The following is a 22,544-nucleotide window of genomic DNA, read 5'->3' as shown; positions in this document are numbered from 1 at the left end:
AAATATATAATTTAAATATGTAATTTCAAAACTTGCATGATATTTCATTTTTTTTTATCGATAATTTTTGTATTGTATTACTTGGAAATGAAATATCACAAATATGCAAGTATAGGTGGTATAGTAAAACCACAATTGTCCTGCCACCACAAAAAACACCCCCAAAACCACCATTCCCAACAAAAAACAAAACCCTAGTCCTACTACATGCAGAAACCCCACAATTCCAATTCGGCCTACAAAAATTCTTAGCAGACATCCCCTTGTACATACAATGTTGGGGAGAAAACGGACACAAAACAAAAAGATACAAACAGACAACACCAAACACTACTGGCCATAGCAGGATTAACCCAGAAACGGCCTGTACTTTGGGTCATCATAGAATTCTGAGAGCCACTTCATTGCTTGGGTAGTCTTGGGTCTCGGTCGCAACTCTCGACCCACCTCTACTCATGCCACTTCATGAAGGACCCTTAAAACCTCATCAAATTGCATCAACCTTGTGAACATTTTGAAGGCTTACCACCTGCGCCAAGCAAGAGCTCTGCATATTGCCTTCAAATCATCATCAGCCCATCAAATGAGTGGTAGTGGCGCCATCGGACCAACCACTCCTGCCTCAAGAATAATGCCCACCTTCGAGACCACATGAGAACACACACTATCCAGATTTAATAGGTAGTTTGAATCAATTACAACTCTTACGGCATTTTTTACCTTGTCCACCTTGTCATCAAACTGGAAACCCCAAGCGGAAATCAATGAATATGCCTCCATGTTTATCCTATAGCGATGACCTACATGGATAATTTCCTCTCCCAACAACATTTTCACACTCTCATACAATCGCTCATCCTTAAACAATAACAAACCTTTTAGCCTCCTATCCGTAAATCATCCGAGAAATGGGACTAATTTCTTATTAGTATGGAAGGATAAATTGGCTTCCATGTTGCTTAAGAAACCCAAGACAATGTTGCAAGTGCAAACAGTATGATACCAAGAAAATGGCAATCCAAATACACTCCATGACCTGTCCAATCCACCCAAGCTTTAAACACCTCACACTCAATTATGACATCCAATGACAGCGATCGTCAGCATTTGTCATTAATCACAAACTCTGCCATCATTCTTTTGCATGTACTAGTTCAGTCACACAATTCGTCCGCACAAGCCAGCATTAAAGTCGCCTAAATGTTAACCATTCGGTGTCGTGTGTACGATAAGGCAATATCACTGCATATAAATGGTCAGTTGTCATGGGTCCCATTATACATAGTTTTTTTGCCACCAAAACGCCATGTCACCTAACACTTCATCATCCCATGGGCCACAGCCTTTCTTTCATGTCAATGTTCAATGACACGTGTTTCCAATAGAAGTTTGCAAAAAAAATTATCGTTCCCACATTCGGCCCGAAATACACCTTACGTTGTTGATCTATGCTCATCCAACAAATGACGGTATCCGTGCTCGAAATTATATATGAAGAGTAATAGTATTTAAAATGTTAATAAATAGTTTTTAAATTATATTGATTATATTTATTTTTAATATGTTAAAAATTATAATGGTAATAAATATTAAACGTATTCCGAATATTTATAAATTTATAATAGTCATATTCAAAGTAGTGACTATAAATTAATTTGTTTAAACAAACATGGATTAAAAAGATTTAGATTAAAGCCATATACTTCAAAATAAATTAAAATAAATTAATGTATTTATTTATTTATCATTAATTAAATTAATTATAATTTTAATTATAAATTACAAGCATGATATGATATAAATATTTTAAACGCATCTATGTATAAGATATTAAATATATTTTCATCTTTAAAATCTTACATTTAATAAAATTTTAACTTTTATTTAGCAAAATATTTTATGTTATTTATGGAGTGTATTATTTAATTCTAGATATTTATTAATGTATAACATTTATATATGTAAATTAAATTTTTATAATCTTTAACTTCTTTTTTTTAATTCTACAATTCAAAGACTACAAAAATTGTCCCCAAACTTCAACATGTAAGCTCTCTACCTACATAGTAGAGGTAAATAGCCTGTCAAAATAGAAGCAAACAAAATAAACACAAATCTAGCATGATATTTATGACAGAATTGCAGCAACCGACTCTTTATAGTTAAAAAAATCAATATCACTTACACCTAAATACTGACAAAACTTAAATTTAGTCTTCATCCTCTACCTCGTTCTCAGCAATGTTGAAATAACGTAGCTCATAGACATTGTGATCCTTATTGGATGCTATCACTCGCAGCCAAACCCTGATGTTATGCTTTTTCAAATACTTCTTTGTCAAGGACTTCAAATATCTTTTAGAAAAGGTCGTCTCAGAAGTGACACTGAGTTTGTTCTTTAACTTTAGATAAGAAATTAGAATAGACCTGCTATGTTTGACACTATCTTCCCTCCTTTAATTACTATCCCATATCTAGAATCTTCTAATTCCAACTTGTGTTCAAAATGGAACTTCCCTTTCTCTCTGCTCGAGATTTAATTTATTGAGATTTGACATTTGTTTAGTAATTTTATATTTTTTAATGGTGAAAATTAAATTTTATATCCACACAAATTAATAACTATAATTAAGCTATTTAAGAACATAATGATTATGCTAAGTATCCTGTCATGGCAGGAACTAATAATACAACGAAATAGAAAACATTTTTAAATACATAAAAGGCAAACTAAAATGAACTGGAATTTACAAAAAAATTATTAATATGTTGCGCAAATTTACAATTTTCGATTGTCGGAGTCCCTGTCCCTCCAAAACTTTAAAGCCAAAATGAGGGAGGTTACGTGGAAATAGCCAAAAAAACAAAACTACTAGGGGCTAGGGCACTGGCAGTGGACAAAGGACCAGTGGTATCCAAAAAACAAGACAAAAAATTGAAACCCTTCATGGGTAACCCTAAGGATCTTGCCCTCCATCTAGGTAGAATTCTTCAGAGATGAGAAGCTCTAAGAATTCTTTGAGCCATCTATAGTCTTGAAATTCATCCAGGAGAAACTATTTCCAAAGTAAATCCCTACCAATCCACGCCCATTTCCAATGTCATTTCAACTACTCAACATTCAGCTTCAAAAGAAAAGGTTGCCTGGCCACATTTTAGTCAGGGAGGAGAAGCTTGGGTAAATCACTCGCCCAAGGGATCCCCACCCCTACTTTTGCAAAGATGACAATAGTAACGTCATCCCCAAGGAATTCTTCTTTGAACACTCTCCTTAATAGCATCAACATATCCACCTTTTCTCCTCCGAGGTCCATAAGAGACGCCAAGAACAAGACGTAATGTCTGTGTTAACATGGTATCTATTATCATTTATCAAAAACTCTCGGCCCAACACCATCCTCACAGCCTCGTTAATGAACATCTCGACCTCCTTACAAACTGATTGGAGGGTTGGGTCTTTGGCGTAGCCCAAAAAGGTCCTCTGGTCCTCCTCAGATGTGCTTCTCAACTGGATAGGAGTGTCCATCTTTAGAAATCTGAATACCAAATTATACAACCCAAAGACCTAAACCAGAGGTAGAATTTCAACTATCGTCTGCTCCGATAATTTATCTACCAAAGGTGAATTGAAGAAGAAAGAAGCAGAGATCGTCTATAAATAACTCTTGATACTAGCAATTCCTTCACCAACCATATTAATTCATTTGTCCTTTAAATTTTTATAAATCTTTCGTATCTCTCAGTAAATCTTTCTCATAATTGCACGAGTGTGCGAAATTGAAAACAACTGTAAACCACTACCAATTACCAAATTGGAAGTCGTGTGTGCTGAGTGGATCACAGATAGAGAATGTCAGTGACAAGACATTAATAAATGTCGATACTCGATTAGGATGAGATTTGATACGTTTCTACTGTCTCCAATTCCATTTTGGGGACTTTCTGGAGAGCTACGTTCTCCTCGGAAATTTGAGACGAAATAAAACTTCAACCATTGATCTACGATCATCGAATAGTTTCAAATCATTGATGGATTTTAGGTACGTGTGACGTGTCGATGAGGTCGCGCTTATCGATACATCGTGCAGAGTCCACACTTGACGTCATGTTGCATTAATTAGATAACGAAAATGGCAATGAATTTATGAAATCGCCAATAAAATATTTATTTTTCCATAAATAACGAAATATTAGCTAATAAAATTAAATAATTTTCAAATGGTAGATAAAAATCGCCAATACACTTAAATAATTTTTCCTTTGAAGTATAACTTTTCGCCCATACACATATATTTTTTCCTTTTAACGAAAAACATTCGCCTCCTACATTATATATTTTCCCCACACAATAATGAATTATTCGCCAAGATTTTATGGAATTTTCATACCCTAAAAAAAATCACCAATACAATTTTATTTTTTTTCCAAATTTCAAAAAAAAATCGCCATCAATATGAAATCTTCCCCCAAAAAATAATGTCTGATTCGCCAGGATTTTACACTTTTGCCCAGGGGGTTTCTTAAAGTTATCCCTGATCACCATTGAGGAGGCTCTTATTGCTAAAGGTCTTGTGAATATTTACAAAGATAACAAGGATAACCCCTCTACATAGATAGTGATAAACCTCACCTTTGGGCTTAGAACAAGAATTTTGTCGATGATGGTGTAGTGGACTCAAAATTTGTTCAAAACCCATCCAACATATCTACAAACACTCAAGGTGTGAACCTTTCTAAGAAAAACAATCCCTTTAGGCAAAACAATCCAAAATGAAAATTTACTCCTTTTGGAGAACACATTGAAACAACCTTGCAAAATTTTGTGAACTAAGGTTTAGTTTACTTGAGTTAAGTTAACCTAAGGTTGAGTTAAACTTGGGCTAAGTTAAAGTAGGATTAAGTGAATTGGGGTTAGTTAACTATGGGTTGAGTGGACTGTGGTTAAGTTAAAATTGGGTTAACCTATTGTTAAATTAAGTTGGTTTGAGTGTACCTATGGTTGATTCAAACTATGGTTGCTTTAACTCAAGTTGAGTGAACCTATGATTGAGTTGAATTGAGTCAAGCTAACTTGGGTTGAGTTAAAATAATGTTGAAGTAAACTAAATTTGAGTTAACTTATGTTGAGTGAACCTAAGGTTGAGTTAGCATATGGTTTAAGTTTACTTGAGTTAAACTAACTAGGGTGGAGTAAACTTAGGGTTAGTTGACTATGGGTTCTATTGACTATGATTAAGTTGAGCTAAAGGTGGCTTGGCTTAAGGTTTAATTTCATTTGTGTTGGGTTGGATGGACTATGGTTAAGTTGAATTAAGGCCCAATTGAGTTATGGTTGAAGTTGACTTGAGTTACACTAACTAGGGTGGAGTAAATTTAGGATTGGTTTACTATGGGTTGGATGGGTTATGGTTAAATAGAACTAAGGTTGGATTGACCGATGTTTTAAATTGACTAGAGTTAAACTAAATAGAGTGGAGTAAACCTAGGGTTGATTGACTAATGGTTGGATGATCTAAGGTTAGGTTGAATAATTGCATATTTAAATTAAATCCTTGGGTTATGTTGGACTAAAGTGGAATTTATGGGTGAGGGTGGAGTATGGTTATGACTTTGGTTATGGACAAAGTTTGATTCAAGGCTCTACTTTGGTATTGGACCAAGTTTGTGACTATTTTTTAATTTTGGATCAAATTTGTTGACCAATTTTTTACTATAAAATTCCCCTATAGAGTGGTTTAAAATGATGAGGGTTTATTGTTGGCAACGACAATGAGAGAAAACTGAGAGGGGGGTGAATCAGTTTTCTACCGGATCTACAAACTTAACCACAAATACAGATTTGATAAACTGCAACAACAACAAAGATAAACAAATTGATAGCACAACACACAACACCAAGATTTTAACGTGGAAAACCCGGTTAAGGGAAAAACCATGGTGGGAACCTACCCACAATAAGATGATACTCTGCAGTAGTATGTGAACATATTACAATAGGGAATGCAACAGCATTCAGGCACACTGCCTAGAGCTCACTGCTCAAATATAATAACCCAGAAGGCTACAACCCTCAAGGAAGTCCCACTAACTTACAAAAGGATTTGGACTACAATCCGGAAGGAATGAACTGAAGGAATAGTATCTCCAAATGTCTGATGACAAATCCGGTTAAGCACAATTGTCTACTCTGCAACACCAATCTCTGCTCAATCACAATGTTGAAGGATGAATCACTTGTTCGCACATACACCACTCTTTGATAATGCTGACACAACCTCGATACCTAAATTACATGACTATATCACCTATTTATACAATTCATCAACCTTGACAAGGTCGGCTAAACCCTCAACTCACAATTATAAAATCACATCACACAATACAAAGATCGGCCACCGGACCAATATAATGATATACATGACATAACATGGACCTAAATCAAATTTTCAAACACTCAACACCACCAATAATCATGCCAAGATCAACCGCAACACGCTACACCACCAGGAAAACCGCATAACACGAAGAACATCATCGATTCAGCAAAATCACCAAGAACACGCACAATGATAAATGTGGATCATCAAAACAAATAGGACATGCTTAGGAAACACCAACAAGCACATTAGAATCATTAATAACAGTTGTACCAACACCACTTATCAAATTTTCATCGATCAACATCTGAAACAAGCAACAACAACTGTCACGAAGAAAGATAACTTGCGGAGCACCAAATCACAAATCATCTAAAATTTAGATACACAAGACCATACTAAGAAATCTCCCAAAATCTCAACACAAGATCTGATCACACCAAAATATACCAGAGGAAATACTGAACTCTGCAAAGCACTGATCAGAAAAACAAACTGCAAATTGGATCATGTGATATGATCAATTAAGCTTTCTAGATCACCAAAACCAATACAGAAGAATATAATGATACCAGAAGTACTCCAGACACCAAACCAAAATCCCAATAAACTAATCTGCAATCACCGGAGCAATGAGTCACAAGAATATGTTGACATCAATGCAACATATCCTAGCAGCAACAATGTCCAACATATCTAAACCTTAAAAGATACACAATATACATGAACAAGCCTAAACTAGACAAGTAGGTATATCACTTCTTATAGGTTCATAAATATACCATATGTCCAAAGATGGGTAGCCTCAAATTATTTTCTTGGGCTTAGGCTCAAAGGATTGCATGCCAACATATCACATATTTAAATGGTTAATATCTTGACATTGGTTGTCTCATGACTTATTGCCAACACAATTGGGATTTACTATCAGCAACTTCCTCATGCAATCTACAAATCAATGCACTATAAGAAATGAAGGCCAAAAAGATGCCTAAGATGAACAAGCAATCTAAGGGAGCCCTCTATACACCCAAAAGTATGTGAGGCTTGATCTTGTGATGCGAGATTGTTGTCTAAGGCATTGGTATTGATGAGTGTAAACCACAGCCTTTCACAAAGTGCTTGAAACACATCTTCGTTTAGCTATTAATGAAAAATTCTCTCTAATTTTATAAAGCTCACACATACATAAGATCCCACTAAATCCAACAATTAAACCCAAATAAGAGTGAAATAGGAGTGCTCAATGACAAGGTTTGAGTCACAAGACATTCTCACTTGATCATCTTCCAACATGAGGGAGAATACATAGCCCATCCTTCGTGCACAAAGTGGTAGTTTAAGTTGCTTTTCATTTTCACACTCGCCTTGTAGTGCGAGGAAAGAACATATGAAATGCATACTCTTATCTAAACAAAAAAAAGTTTGGTTATTGAGTACCAAACTAAAGTGTGAAGTGTTCATTTTATTTTATCCAAACCAAATTGTAATATTCGTTTGAAATTTGTATCCTCGTCTATCAATGATGCATGAAGCTCATTAATAGTCTTATTCAAAAATGTACATCTTGAGTTGGCCTAGTGGTAAAGAACTTGTGCTCTTGAAAGAGAGGTCACAAGTTCAAATACCACAAGGGGGTAGGGTATGTACACCTTATCGGCTTCGGCCCTTACAGATCAAAAAAAAAATCTTATTAAAAAATGGTCTTCAAATCTCATCGTAAAAGAATGGTTACAAAATAATTAAGTTTTTGATTCAAATGATAATTTATTTTAGATATTGAAGTTTATTATAAAAACATTAAAAATAAACCAAACCAATAGAAACAACAAGTGATTCAAAAACTATTCAACTATCCCAACAAATTATAAATGTCATTAGATATCATATGCATTTACAATGGTTGTAAAAAAAAAGAGAAGAAACGATTCAAAATATTTGAGTTTTCAAATTCCATCCCCTGTGAAAGAAAACATGTATGCTTAATATCCCATTTAATTTGCCGACATTGAAGATTAAGATATAAATTTTCAATAATCCATATATAAATTTGAAATAATACCTTTCCTTACAACATATATATCTCCCACAAAAATTAGTAAAATTCTAACAATTTCTAGAATGGATGAAAGCTCTTAGAGGATAATGGTGTAGAAAAAAATATGATTTCTTGTCATACAAATCGACATGAGATCAAAAGATGTCCTAAAATTCATATGCCATCAAATTTACTACAAAATTAACCTAAAGGTTGATTGTAGAAATGTCTATAAAAGAAGTATTACTAGCACTTGTACCAAAAGGAAGTACAATGGTTACGTTTTTAATTAGAGCAAAAACAGGTTTTTGATTAGTGCAATGGTTACATTGATAGTAAAATATACTTTAAATAATATATTGGAGGCTACAAATCTTAAAGGAAATATTTATGTATTGATCTTTTTTTAAATTGATATCTTTAAGATTCGTATAGACGACTATATTTATAAATAAACGTAATTACTGCATTTAATGTTATTTATTCATTTCATTTATTTATCCAATATTCCATTTTTTTATGAAATAAAGACAGTTAGATATATTTCTCTTTTTTTTCATGTGTTAATCCTTGATAATATAGTGCCTTCATCTTCTTGTTTGTGGCATAGAAAATAATATATTTATTTATTGAAGGATCAACCTGGCTTGTATAAAATCTCTCTTATTATTCAGACATGGTTGAAATCGAATTGAAATATACTAATGTAGATGACTCTGACAAATTGTAACACATATTAAGAGTACTGAAATATACCCATTCAACATTGAGATGATTTTGATCATTCATAATTACATTTTTTATGATCCAAAATACAAGAAACAAGTGATCGTTTTTGTCAATTGCATATCCTAATTAAATAAAATTTAAAAATGCTCTTAATTTATCTTTTTAATATATTTAAATAATATAATTTCATTCTCACTTTTATTTCACATTACATTATTATATATATGCTTTATTTAAAAAAATATTTTAAATTAAATTTTATGAATATAAATAATAATGTTCCTTTTCAACACTACAAGAGAGCCTTGGGTATCCGTAGGAGTAAATTGAATGAATCAAAAATCTTTCAAATGGGTGGCCATTTCTGTTAATGTATATGGAACTACCTTTAAAATGGTATCAACATGGAATTCGTTTAGTTTCGTCTTTATATTCAACACCTGGTTTGGTCTTTATATTCAACACAAAATTCATCTGTGTTCTGGGTGGAGGAATTGCTTGATAATTTATATGGAGAGGTGGATACTTGCAGATGTCAAGATCATGTAAGGCAACCAGAGAGGCAACTCATGAGACCTGCAAAACAACAATCGGTGATTGAGGACGCGTTGCCACTATTGCCCAACAAGGAGGATAATTAGTGGCAATGGCCAAAAAAACCATAGCAATGCAAAAAAAAAATACCCAATTTGAGATTATTTCAGTGTGAGACTTTTCTGATGGAGGTTCCCCATCTTTGTGGAATTGTACCTTCTATAATTTTTATTTTTTTTAAATGGCACTTCGAATTGTAGAAATAGCCCATTTATTAATTTTATTTGGCAAAACTCCACCATGGGAAACAGTGACTATATTCTTGTAGTCCCTGACAACACTTTCGCTTCTATCAGTCATCGATACATTCTCCACAAAATAAATTTATAAAAATAAAACACTATTAAAAACAATGTAAAAAAATTTAAGTCCTTTTTTAATTCCAGAATCAATTTTCCTTAAAAAAAAAAGGTCTAAATCATAGATTATATAACAAACAAAGCACACATTAAATATCTAATGAAAAATAAAAAATTGGAGTCAATTAATTATGGGTTTATATCCAACAAGGGATGCCACAAATGTGGGAGGCAAAATCAAGGAGAAAACAAAAAGGAGAACAAAATAATAAAATCACTCTTAACTTTCATCTTTTAATTGAGCTCAACAATAAATGTAAATCATCATTGTCAATAAAAGGGATGTGCTTGAATGATTTGTAATTTTTATTGTTTAATGTTGCAACGTTTAGATAGTCAATTCAAGATGAGATGGTGAAGATAGAGGATTAAGCTCTAGTTTATATAAAAAAAAATTGAAAAAATTGAATCATAGAGATTAAATCTCACAACATAAGTTGGATACACGATCAAGGTGGATGTGATTTGGAGAGGTGGTAATCAATTTGTAAAATAAGTCAACTCATTTGATTGCTAAGTTGATAGTTAATTGATTTTTTCCATTGGCCAAATTGATTGGTTTGAAAATGGATTTAACTAGTTTGATTATTTAGTTAACTATTTTTTATTAGATAGTTAGCTCATAAAGTGTAATATAAGACTTTGACTAGTTTAATTGTGGATAAGGTAGGAAATGATTCACTTTAAATTAATAAAACAATAAATACTATTTAATTAATTTAACTGTAATAAATTAATGGACTTAGGGTACTATTCATTATTGTAATGGATAGTGGCAATCATATTCAATTTTAATATAAGTCAATATACGTTATTTTATTGTCTATACATATACATGTTCAAATATTTAGATTTTATAATTACAACATTTTCAAGCATACAATGCATGTACAAAATTGAGAACTCCTCAAGCTCCTAGATATATTCAAAAAAGGGACCAGTGGGGGATGTTACATGCTTCTCAACCATATTTCCATTATTGAGTACAATAGATACATATGCCACTTTAGGCAACATTGAGCTTCAAAGAGAGAAGATCATGGATACACTTCTAACACAACCAATCTCACACACAACTATGGTCTCAAGTAAGACATCAATAATCCACACAAGGGTTATACATGGGTTTCAAACACCATCTAATGCATAACACTAAGGAATAAAAATCCAATAGTAATTCAATGCACAACCACACTTAAATGCACACACATCAAAGGTTCATTATATAATTCAATACTAGGGTACTCAACTCAACCAAAAGAAAGAGGATGAAACGTGATAATACATGGGGTAGCAACACATGTAATTTGCATGCATTATCCTTGTACTATTCGTCAACATTAATCATTTCATTCCAATGCAGATGAGGAAAGAAGGAAGCCACTTCATATCAACATTATAGTTCATTCATTAACATGTGCTAAATCATCATTACACCAAATGGTCATAGAACAAAATTAAGGCATGACATCATCACATGAATAATCATACACAATGCAATTGAAAACAAGCAATGATCCACAATAGTTACAACAATCAATGACTGATAACACAAGGAAATAATGATAACCACCAACACCAAGCGTAAGTGTGATGATCCATCAACACTTATGCATGAGAATCACATAAACATAATAGGTATAACAACCCAATGAATGATAGGAGTGGGCTACTAGACATAGATGTAGAGTGTCACGATGTCAATTTTCAAATATGCATGAATGTGAGAAGCATGATGCCAACACAATTGAGACTCCTAAAGGCAACAATGTGATAAACTTTTATGTTTATAAATACAACACTTTACATGGGCCTATCTAAATTCCTAAAATCCAAGAATACCCTTGGACCTAATATGCATAACATCATTATGCTAAGAGGCATTCTACAATGGCATAAAAGAGCCTCACCTCATGAGTGTGTGAAATTGTATTATTATTTTTATGAATAAGTGTATCTGATTCTATTAATTATAAAATATACACATTCACAAAAAAATATGGCATAAGGTCACTCCACAAAGTCACATGGGTAGTGGTTGAAAAGCAAATAAACAACGATAACAATAACAGTCGTTAAGCGACGAGAACAACACCAATAGGAGGCAAAGGGGGGTCCCAATCATCCAGTTTACCCCATACATCAACGAGGTCCAAGGTGACATCAAGGATAGACCACCCCTCTTCTATTTTATCTTCTTCCTCTTCTCTTCTCTATCTTTATTCTATGTCGAATAAATGGTCAAATCTAACTGAGGGAGCCACTTTGAAGACTTTGGCCAACCACCACCACCACCATATGAAGGCCAACCACTGCCACCACTAGTCATTGACCTCACCCCACTCGAGTGCCACCCAAATGTAGTACCTCCAAACAGAGGCAAGGCAGAGCAACATCGAGATTAACCACTCTTGCCACTAGAGTGGTAGCAAGGCACCTAAGATATGGGGGTCAGAAAATGCCAATTTGAGAATCTTTGGCCATGCCACCAACCGCGAGGTGAAGAATGGTCACAAGAAGAAAAATTGTCTAGGGTACCCTAACCATAGTGCATTGGGTATTACCCTAGTGATCTAATGACTCTTGAAGGTGGGAAACCTCCAGAGATGCGTTGTTGGCTTGAACTTGAATTTGAAACATTACATTAGAACAAATAGTAGCGATAGTGAAAAGAAAAATAGCAGTATCAATAAAGTTGTGAGAAAAAATTATTACATTTATGTCTTTCCATAAAGAAAATAAAAGCTTTGCCTTGAAAGCATGCCAAACTTGGGTATACTTGGAAGGGATGTGAGGCTAATCCACAAAAGAGTCATATGCCAAGAAAAGGGTTCTGGTCAAAAGGGGCAAAAAAATAATGAATTCAACTACAATGTTATTGAGCATGATGATAAAATTAGAAGAGATACTTGAAGGACTTAGGTTGTCCATAAATCAAACAACAAGGGTCTAGAATGCCCATATGCCGAAGGTGAGAGCCCACAGACAAGACTTGGAAAATAATACACCAAGAAAAGTGGACAAACTTAGGCTCAATAACAACTAACCAAATGTTATGAAATTGATGTTGTTAAAGTGACAGAGGTGACTGCAAATGCCACGGAAGATTTAGAGCAAGCACCATAGAGAGGTGCTGAGAAAGCCAATGATATCCCAAAAACAACTTGTAGTTGTACAAAAGTGGTGTTGGGAGACTAACACCAATCTTTCCACCGAGGTTTGACAATATGAATACCAATCTTCTATATCATGTCCAGTGGAAGAGCTAACAGGACAATGTCAAATGTCTCTCAATTTGACCGAGAGCGTCAAAATTGAATTTTAATATTCTCCCAAGAGAAAGGTTTCATCATAGCTCTGAAAAATAAATCACAGGGAGTGTGGATGCCTTTTTTATGAAATCACAAGGCATAAACCTAAGGTAAATGAGCCAAAGGCCCTTGAACTTGAATAAGCAGAGACCACCAAAGGTTGTGTTAAGTGAAACACAACCCATCTCAAAAGTCAAAACCAATCCACCAAAGTGAGGGCTTGATAGCTACTCAGGCATGCTAGATGATTTTGGCAACAAAAGTGCCCTGAATATGTATTGTTTCTTTCATGACTAGAAGGGTTTGAAATCCAATCCCCTTCCAAATAGATTGATTGGTCGAGAAACCTAAAGAAATGCTATACCTAAGGAGGATTTTATAGGCTTCATTTTTAAAAATCGCACACACAATCCATTTGACACAAAGAGCCAACCCTTGCCGCTATGTGGAAAGAAGACAAAGATTTCCAAAGTCTCGTGGGAAACAACAAAACTCCCAAGCAGCATAATGAAAACCTCGTCGTCTTCTAAGGATGCCCAAAAATATTACAAACTAGCTTTGGATGGGGCCCAACAAGAAAAGTAATACATGAGTGGTTGCAACAATTTTAGAGCAAATCTTAAATTTATCAGTCAAAGAAAGGGACTTGGTGATCCAATAAGAGAGATTCTTCGAAATCCTAGTGAGGAATGCATTCCAAAGGTCAATCGAAGAATCCTTAAAGGCAAAGGGAATGCACAGATTTTGAAAGATTTCTCTGTAGCCAATCCACTTCCAACCACTTGCATTCTCCTACATCTCCCACTTGCCTCCATAATCATCCTTCTAGAAACCTCCTAATCCCATCCGAATCATGTCTAATCTCCTAATCATGTCCTTTCCCTAAATTTGGGAGAGTCACTTCTCCAAATTTGGAAGAAAGTCTTCAAAATGCATTTAAGACTTTATCTATTTCAACAAGTTAGCTTGTTGAGTCTTCCAAACATGTAAGGCTCTTACATAAACCACTAGTGGTTTTCCTCTTTGGGCAAGTTAGCCTCCAAAGTCTTCAAAAGGCATTTAATGCCTCTTACAAGCCCACACCCCTTAGCCATGATGGTTGTCCCTTTAACCATTTTCCAATGCTACATAAGAGTTTATCTCTTGGGTAATAGTATGCCTCCCTGGTTAATGGCATTATCTAATGATGTCACTCCTTAAGGTTATCCCTAATTGTTTGTTTAGCATCTAATGCTTGTTTAGCATCCTCTCAAGCCCTCTCAAGGTGACATTTGTAAACTTGGGATTGGATTGTATCTCTCTCATGGATTGATAACTTTCAATCCTAGCCCTTGTTGAGATTACTCAATCTCAACCATCCATTTCTCTATTTTGCCTATAAATAGAGCTCATTTCTTCAATTCAAAAATCTCAATCTTGTGCATCAAAATTATAGTCTTTTGCAGGTTATCAAAGGAGCTCATTGGTCACCTTCAAGCATCCAATCCTTCTATCATTAGCATCATAGCATTTAGATTAATTGCATTATATTTTAGATCATATCAATTATATGATTTTTCATATTCATCTAGCTTAATTAGCTCATCATAATCTTCAATTTGGAATTAACTTAGTCTCATATCATTTCCACCATCTTGATCATCACTAGCTTTTCATCTTGCATCCTTAGCTTTTATTCATATCATCATCATAGCAATTCACTAGGATCTTAGGTGCATTCATTTTGATCCTATAATCATCATTAAAATCTCATTCTCTAGGTTGTCATCTAAGAGATCAAGTGCTCTTCCAAGTGAGGGCCACCTTGAATCTTGAAGATCTTTAGGGATAGAGGAGCATGGAACGATTTTGAGAGTTTTTGGTTCACTAACTTGTTTTGTGATTTTTAACTCTAATGCAATGTTTCATGTGTATGTTTGAGATGTTTTCCCCTCTTGCAGGTTGATACCACATTCCTGGCATACATCTTTGGCGCCCACTGTAGGGCGAGACCCCTGAAATTTCAAAATTTCAAATATTTTTCCGCAGGATGCACGCCCAAAAATTTCAACCGCAATTTAACGCATATAACATCTGTTTTGACACATATGTTCCTTCCTGTAGCGCATTTGACGGTTCTTCTAGCACATCTGATAATTTCTGTAGCGCATTTGATAGTTCTTTTTGCGCATCTAACAGTTCTTTTTGCACATATGACGGTTCTTTTCGCGCATATGTAAAAAAAAATTCTACAAAAAATTGTAACAAAATTCAGAAATCTAGGCTTGTCTAGCCCATCTTGGATTTTTCATTGTCACTAACAGGTTTCTTGCAGGATTCTAACAAGTGGTTTGCAGGGTTAAAGGAGGAGTTAATTAATTATTTTTGCTTACTTTCTTAAGTTAGCCTAAAAAGAACTCATCTTTTTTATTTTTGCAAGATAAAAAGAACTTCATCTTATTTTGGTGCTTAAAAGGAATATCACACTTCAATTTTTGGGCTTAAAAAGAACTTCATTGCAAGGGTTAAAAAGAACCACAAAATCACACTTTTGCTTTCTTGCAAGATTAGGGAAAAACACTTCAAATTCAGTGCTCTTAAAAAGAACAAAACAAATTTCAATTTCTTGCAAAGAGGATAAAAAGCACAATCAATCTTATTTTTGCAAGTTAAAAAGAACAATCAACTTGTCCATTCTTACAAAGCGATTTACTTTCAAGCAACATGTTTTCATTTCATTGACCAGGATTTTCATTTCCTAGTTAGAAAACAAATTGCTATGTGGGATTAAAATAAACATCATGTTTGATTGGAGCAACATCTCCAATTGGGATCTAGAAAATCATTGCTTTGAAGGTTAAAAATAATTTTGTTTGCCTTGTCTTGAGTGGTAGGTATATGCTCTCCCCTTAATTGGGTGACCAAAAAGCCAAACCCACTCTTTTTCATGCTTTCTTTACTTTCAAGCAAATTAAATTCTTTAGAGGGTCTGTCTTCCCAAAGCCTTGAGGGGGCTAGTGAGAAGAGAACGACCCAAGTGGGCAACGGCTTTATCACCAAGTTTACCAACCCACTATAATCAAATGTGAAGGCTGATAAAAATCCCCTCCAACGGAAGTGTGTATTTGATAACCTTCCCCTAGTATCCTTGTGATGCAAAAAGCCTTTGTTCTAAAGGTCGGGAAGTCTCTTAATTGAGTTTATCATTTGCCGCACCGAACGGAATCTTTACTACAAACTATAAAAGTAGAAGCTTTGAGCCGAGTTAGTTTCCATACATTGGCAATATCATAGTCCAAGGGTGGGGAAGAATCTGCCCCCAAGATTACTCACCATATATCTCCCAAGATAACTACCCAATTGTGAAGCAATTCACTTTAGGTTAATTTTTGGAAAAAGGCAAAAAATGGGCGCCCTCTGGGGGGTGACAAGGTCGTTTGAGCTAATGGAGTATCAAGACTAATGGGCTATGATATTGTCAATGACCCTTGAATAAAGAGTTTACTTGGTGTTTCTTATTTGTATCACCCTTGAATAAAGAGTTTACTTGGTGTTTCTTATTTGTATCTGAACCAATGGAAACATCGAAGATTTGAATATATCCTTACAAGAACATACACTAAATGTTTAGCATTAGGATGACCATTGTCTTCATGTGTGATGTGTATTCTTTTCACAAATGTTAAAACATCTTGCAAAAATATCAATCGATCAACTCAAAAATCAATTCAAACAAGGAGAGGTCATAAGTGAAGGAAATTTTCAAATCCAACAAAGCACCTTTTGAGGTGGTTATTAACTTTTCAACTATCTTTAGGAAAGACTTTCATCCAACAAGATTACAAGAGTATCAACCAAGTGATCAAGAGTTTATCATCCAACTATCTCAACAGCAACAATAACTAGCTAAGTATTCAAGTTAGTCAAATCAAGTTTCTATATCGAGAGACTTTATCCATATCATTTGGCATACTTTGTCATAGGGGGCCTATCGAACAAACTCTCTATTCGACTTAGTAAGCTTGAGTACCTAAAACAAAGTATCCATCAAGTCAACAACATCAACCTATCCAAATTGAAACTTTGAGCACTCATGTGACCATCCCTTATCACTTGAAAAAGAAGAAGCCTATTCAAAGGAAATGAGTCCTAGCCTAAATCAAGATCAAGATATCATGGCTCTCCAATCTAATCCCATTTTTTATCAAGATCCCACCTATCAAGAATCTTATGATGATCCCCTAAGATTTTGGTATTCCATCCACGATGATCCCCTTTTATCTCTAGAGCAGAGTCTCATTCAACATCCACCTCCTAAGAAAGAGCATGATATCCCTTCCATCTCCTTCACTAATCTAATTCAAAATCAAGAGAAAAGCACAAACTCAAATGATCCTACTCCAAGTCAAGATCAAGATCAAGGAATCCTATCATCATCCAAATCCATTTTAGGTCCTTTCATTCCAAAGTCAAACTCTTCATCCTCCAAATCCATTTTAGGTCCTTTCATTCCAAAGTCAAACTCTCCATCCCTTCCACCCATCTTGGGTCCTTACCTCCCTCCATCCACAAATCCATCACCTCAAATGATCCATAAAAAAGATCAGCAAAGGCACCATCTTTGAACTTCTTTCAACCATCTATCTAAACATCTTTCTAAAACTATTCTTCCATCATTTCCTCTCTCTATTTTGGGTCCTTATGTCCCAAAATTCAATTTTCCTCCATCTCTTCATCACTTCTCGAGTTGTGTACCAACACTCATCTTGAATGCATTTCCATCTATCCTTGTACAAATATTCAAACATTCTATCTATTATCCAACACCTCTTTTCTATCCTTCCATCCCTTTCATTCAATCCTTTGCATAAATCCATCCTCTGTGAAATAGGAATTTGTGTCATTTTGTCACATGCTTGCCCATGCTCGAATCTCATGTTCAGTCCTTCCTAGATATCTATTCATGAAACGCTTCAGAATCTGGGGTTGTTCCTCTTTAACATTTTATTTTGGTTGGGATACACACTCAATCCAGAAAAGAACCACTTATTGTATTTTGGTACCGACATCTTTGATTACTATATTTCATACACTTAATCAATTGCTCTAAATCATTGTGATCTCTTAGTCGAAGACATGGCTAGTGAAAAATCTAAAATCTTGCTTCAGTGCCACTTTAATTATCAGACCCATGTAAGTTTCATCACTTGCAAGCCAATGCAAGAAAAATAAAGAACAAAAAGACAATATCAAAAGATCAAAAGCATGATCAAGAAAATAAATATCAAGAAAAAAAGAAAAAAATGCAATGAAATGTAATATCAAAATGCTTGGCTATGGGAACATGCAAATAAGTCTATCAGGGCTATGGATGCTTGGTTGGCAATGGAGCAATATTTGTGAGATTGCAGCGATAACCTCGTCGGAGCTATGGATGCTCGCTGGCAATGAGCCTCTATCCAGGATGCTTTTGAAGTCAGGGTAACACATCTGGCTAGCCACGTTGGATTCTAAAGATTACAATGATCATATGAGCCAAAATGAACCCACTTGCACACACGTGGGTAATCAAAGACTAAATACCTTGATCCAGTTTGGGATTCTTCTTCCCTTTTGAGTATGCTTCCTAGTCGCTAGATATGTTCGATTGAATTTTTCCGAAGGTTGTAAGTGTGGGTTGGGTCTCTATCTTTTAAAAGATCAAGAACACTTATTCGGGTGGTGCTAGATGTTGTGACAATCTTACATATTGCCTTTTTGCAAATGGAAACCTCTATGCTTGGGGGCAAAGTTCATCCACTCTATTCTTCCTACCATATCTCCCATTATCCTTCCTCTAATATCCATTACCCTATCTAAATTCATCATTATCTACGATCTTGCTTCACTTTATCCATACCATCTATCATATCTATTCATTGCTTTCATCATCCAGTGCTATCTATGATCTTGCTACACCTTATCCATACCTCTACTCCATATTCCTTATCTTATCTATGCATTGCTTCCATCATCCCTCACTATCTATGATCTTGTTTCTCCTATACATATCCTATCTCTATCCATATCCCTTTTCCATCCTTGATCTTGATCAAAACTAAGGACAAAACACGATTTCGAAAAGCTCTTGACATGTCCCTTCATGTTCCATAATAAGCTACCTCCATCTTTCACCCATTCATCTTCACCTCAACAGTTCAATCATCCATTCATAATATTCCTTGTCTTGCTATAAATTGGGGGCACCAAATACATCTTGTTTTCAATCCAAAAAATTCTAAAAATCACAAAATGTCCAAAAACTAAAAATCGACAAAATTGACAAAATCAAATAAAATTGAAAATCAAAGCATAACAACATGGACCACCCATCAAATCAAATCAACAACAGGAAAACTCTCGAAGTCTACAATCATATTGATCACATGTCTTGTTAATCAATCCATCTATCAACATCAACATCAACATGTCTTATACGGGGATAGGTACACTTGAAACCAGACAAATCGGTCTTATACAAGGTACTCACTCTTTGAAATCAATCATCGAGTCTTGTTAATCAATCCATCTATCAACATCAACATCAACATCAACATCAACATCAACATGTCTTATACAGGGAAAGGTACACTCGAAACCAAACAAATCGGTCTTATATGGGGTACTCACTCTTTGAAACCAAACACTCCTATCAATCATCGAGTAATCAAAACAATAGCATAGATCAGTCCTACTTAGCCTTATATTTATCAATTGATGGTAGTACATGTTTCATCTTTCAAAAAATCATAAAAATCAAAAAGTGCAATAAAAGCAAGTGGTGAAAACCTAGAAACAGGCTCGCTATTTGTGATAGAGCGGTTCCTTCATATATTTGTACATATCATTTCCACCCATCTAAGCCATCACAAGAAATTCACAATTTCACTAATGCTTATCAATCCTGGACATACTTAGCATAGTCAATATCCTTGATTTATCTTAATCATGTCCCATCATGGCTTGGTGATCAGTGTAAGTATCCATATCAAAGTAGTATTAACAGCAAGGGGAAAAATCTTGACCTCGCTGGGGGCATTTCACCTTGAGGGTTTTAGACATCAGACCAAACACGTAGCAAGACAACAAGTATCAGAACAACTAACAATGATCACAACAATGCAAGGAGACTAGACATCAAGGAATTAAACTAATTTGAACTGAACAAAAGATCTATTTGCAAGATGTTTTACTTGACAAGAATACATTTCAGATAGCATGCATGCTTACTTAAGGTTGTTGATTTTTGCTTATCATGTCTCCTAAGCAACTCAAGGATGTCTCCAAGACTAGAGAAGCAAGGAAGGAGTGTGATGTTTTCTTTGTCTTCTGTTTATGAGTGAAGCCATCTACTATGCAAATTTGTCTTATGATGTGATCGAATAAGATATCACTTATGACATTTCGGATTTTTATGGGACAAAGGTTAACTCTTGTTTGTTTTACGCAAGCAACACTCAGGTCATCTTGGTTTTGTTGGCTTGATGATGATGTTTTGATGTAATAAGTTTATTGATGACTTGTTTTATGTTGTCATGGATGGAAACTATGTTTTGATAGTCATCTAAGTCTTTTAGGCCAACCGATAAAGCATAACCGGTAGAGGAGATAGTTTTTCAGTGAACCAGCAAATAGGACTTCAACCGGTAAACAGGAACAGAGTTGTATTCAAGCAACCGATATGAGCGATCAATGAAGAGTTAGGTGATGTGGTTTTGCAAGAGTGTTGGAGATTGTATCAGGTGGCTATGTTTCACACCGCACTAGCAGATTCAACAGGATGAGCGAGTTATGTTGTACAGAGCAGTCAATCATGAAGAACAGCTAACCGGTAGAACAAAGTCACTAAGATCGGTAAACTGGTACACATTATGTTTTATTTTTGGCTTGTTATGTCGATGGTCAACATAAGTAAATCGTGTAGTGCAAGATTGAATAGATTCATTGAACCTAGGAAATTGTTCCAAGGTTGTTAGCCGACTAATTTGATGTCTACAAAAAATGTGATGAGTTATGAGATGAAGCATGAGATCGTGAGCGAATATTAACAGTTTGATTGTGCGGTAATCTGAGAAGATCTGTATAGATATGTTGTTGATGTATTGAGAAGAACCGAAGTGGATCTTATCAAGCACATAGGTTCTACATGCAGATGATCTTACTGTTGTTTTCCAAATAGTTGCGGCAATCAAATCTCCTAACCGGGTAGGTCCTAACAAGCCTGAAATTGTAAATCCCCTAACAGAGTAGCTCATTAACTTGATTCTAAATCCTCTTGCGAGGTTGCTCCTAATAGGGAAAATATTTTAATAGGGTTGAGGTAAATCCCTTAATCGGATGACTCCTAACAGGGTCTTCTCCTAACCGGGCATATTTGTAAGACCTTAACTGGTCAAAGATTTATATTCTACAGATAGTGAATCTTGTGGGTATTAACTCCCACCATGGTTTTTCCCTTTTGGCTTTCCGTTATGTGTAGCTTGATATATTGGGTGTTAGCTTATGTGGTGATATTTCTCTTATGTTTATTAAGCTTTAAGTTATTTAAAGTGGTGATAAAATTTGTGTTATTGTTTTTTCTTGCACTGATTCACCCCCCTCTCAGTGCCTTATAAGTTTATCAATTGGTATTAGAGCCTAATTCCCTTAAGGCTTAACTACTTGGGAAAGATCCCTAAGGCTATCATGGGGGATATGAGTTATAGAGAGTTGTCTAACCAAATTGCAGAATCTGAAGAAGTCCTAGATACATTGAAAGGCAAGTATAAAGCCTCACTTGCTAAGAGAAGAGAGCTTGCAGAACAATTGATGGAGTTTACTGAAAATAGTTCTTTTGACGAAGCAAACATGGATGCATTTGTTACTGAAGTTGAAAAACTGAATGATGAGAAGGCAAACCTGAGGAGAGAGTTCGAAGACCTAACCATTAGGATGAGTCAAGAGCTTGAAGCAAGGAGGATAGTTGAAGACAAGATCAGAGAAAAAGAACATGAGATCTTTAAGCTGGACTAGGAGGTTGGAACCCTGTATGCTCATCTTCATGAGGAACAAGAAGAAAAAAAAGAAATTGATCTAGACATGGCAATGTCTCTAAGAGAAAGTCTGATGAAAAAGAATG

This window comes from Cryptomeria japonica, chromosome 4 (assembly GCF_030272615.1).
Source record: "Cryptomeria japonica chromosome 4, Sugi_1.0, whole genome shotgun sequence".
Taxonomy (NCBI): Eukaryota; Viridiplantae; Streptophyta; class Pinopsida; order Cupressales; family Cupressaceae; genus Cryptomeria; species Cryptomeria japonica.
This window is presented reverse-complemented; position numbering follows the sequence as displayed.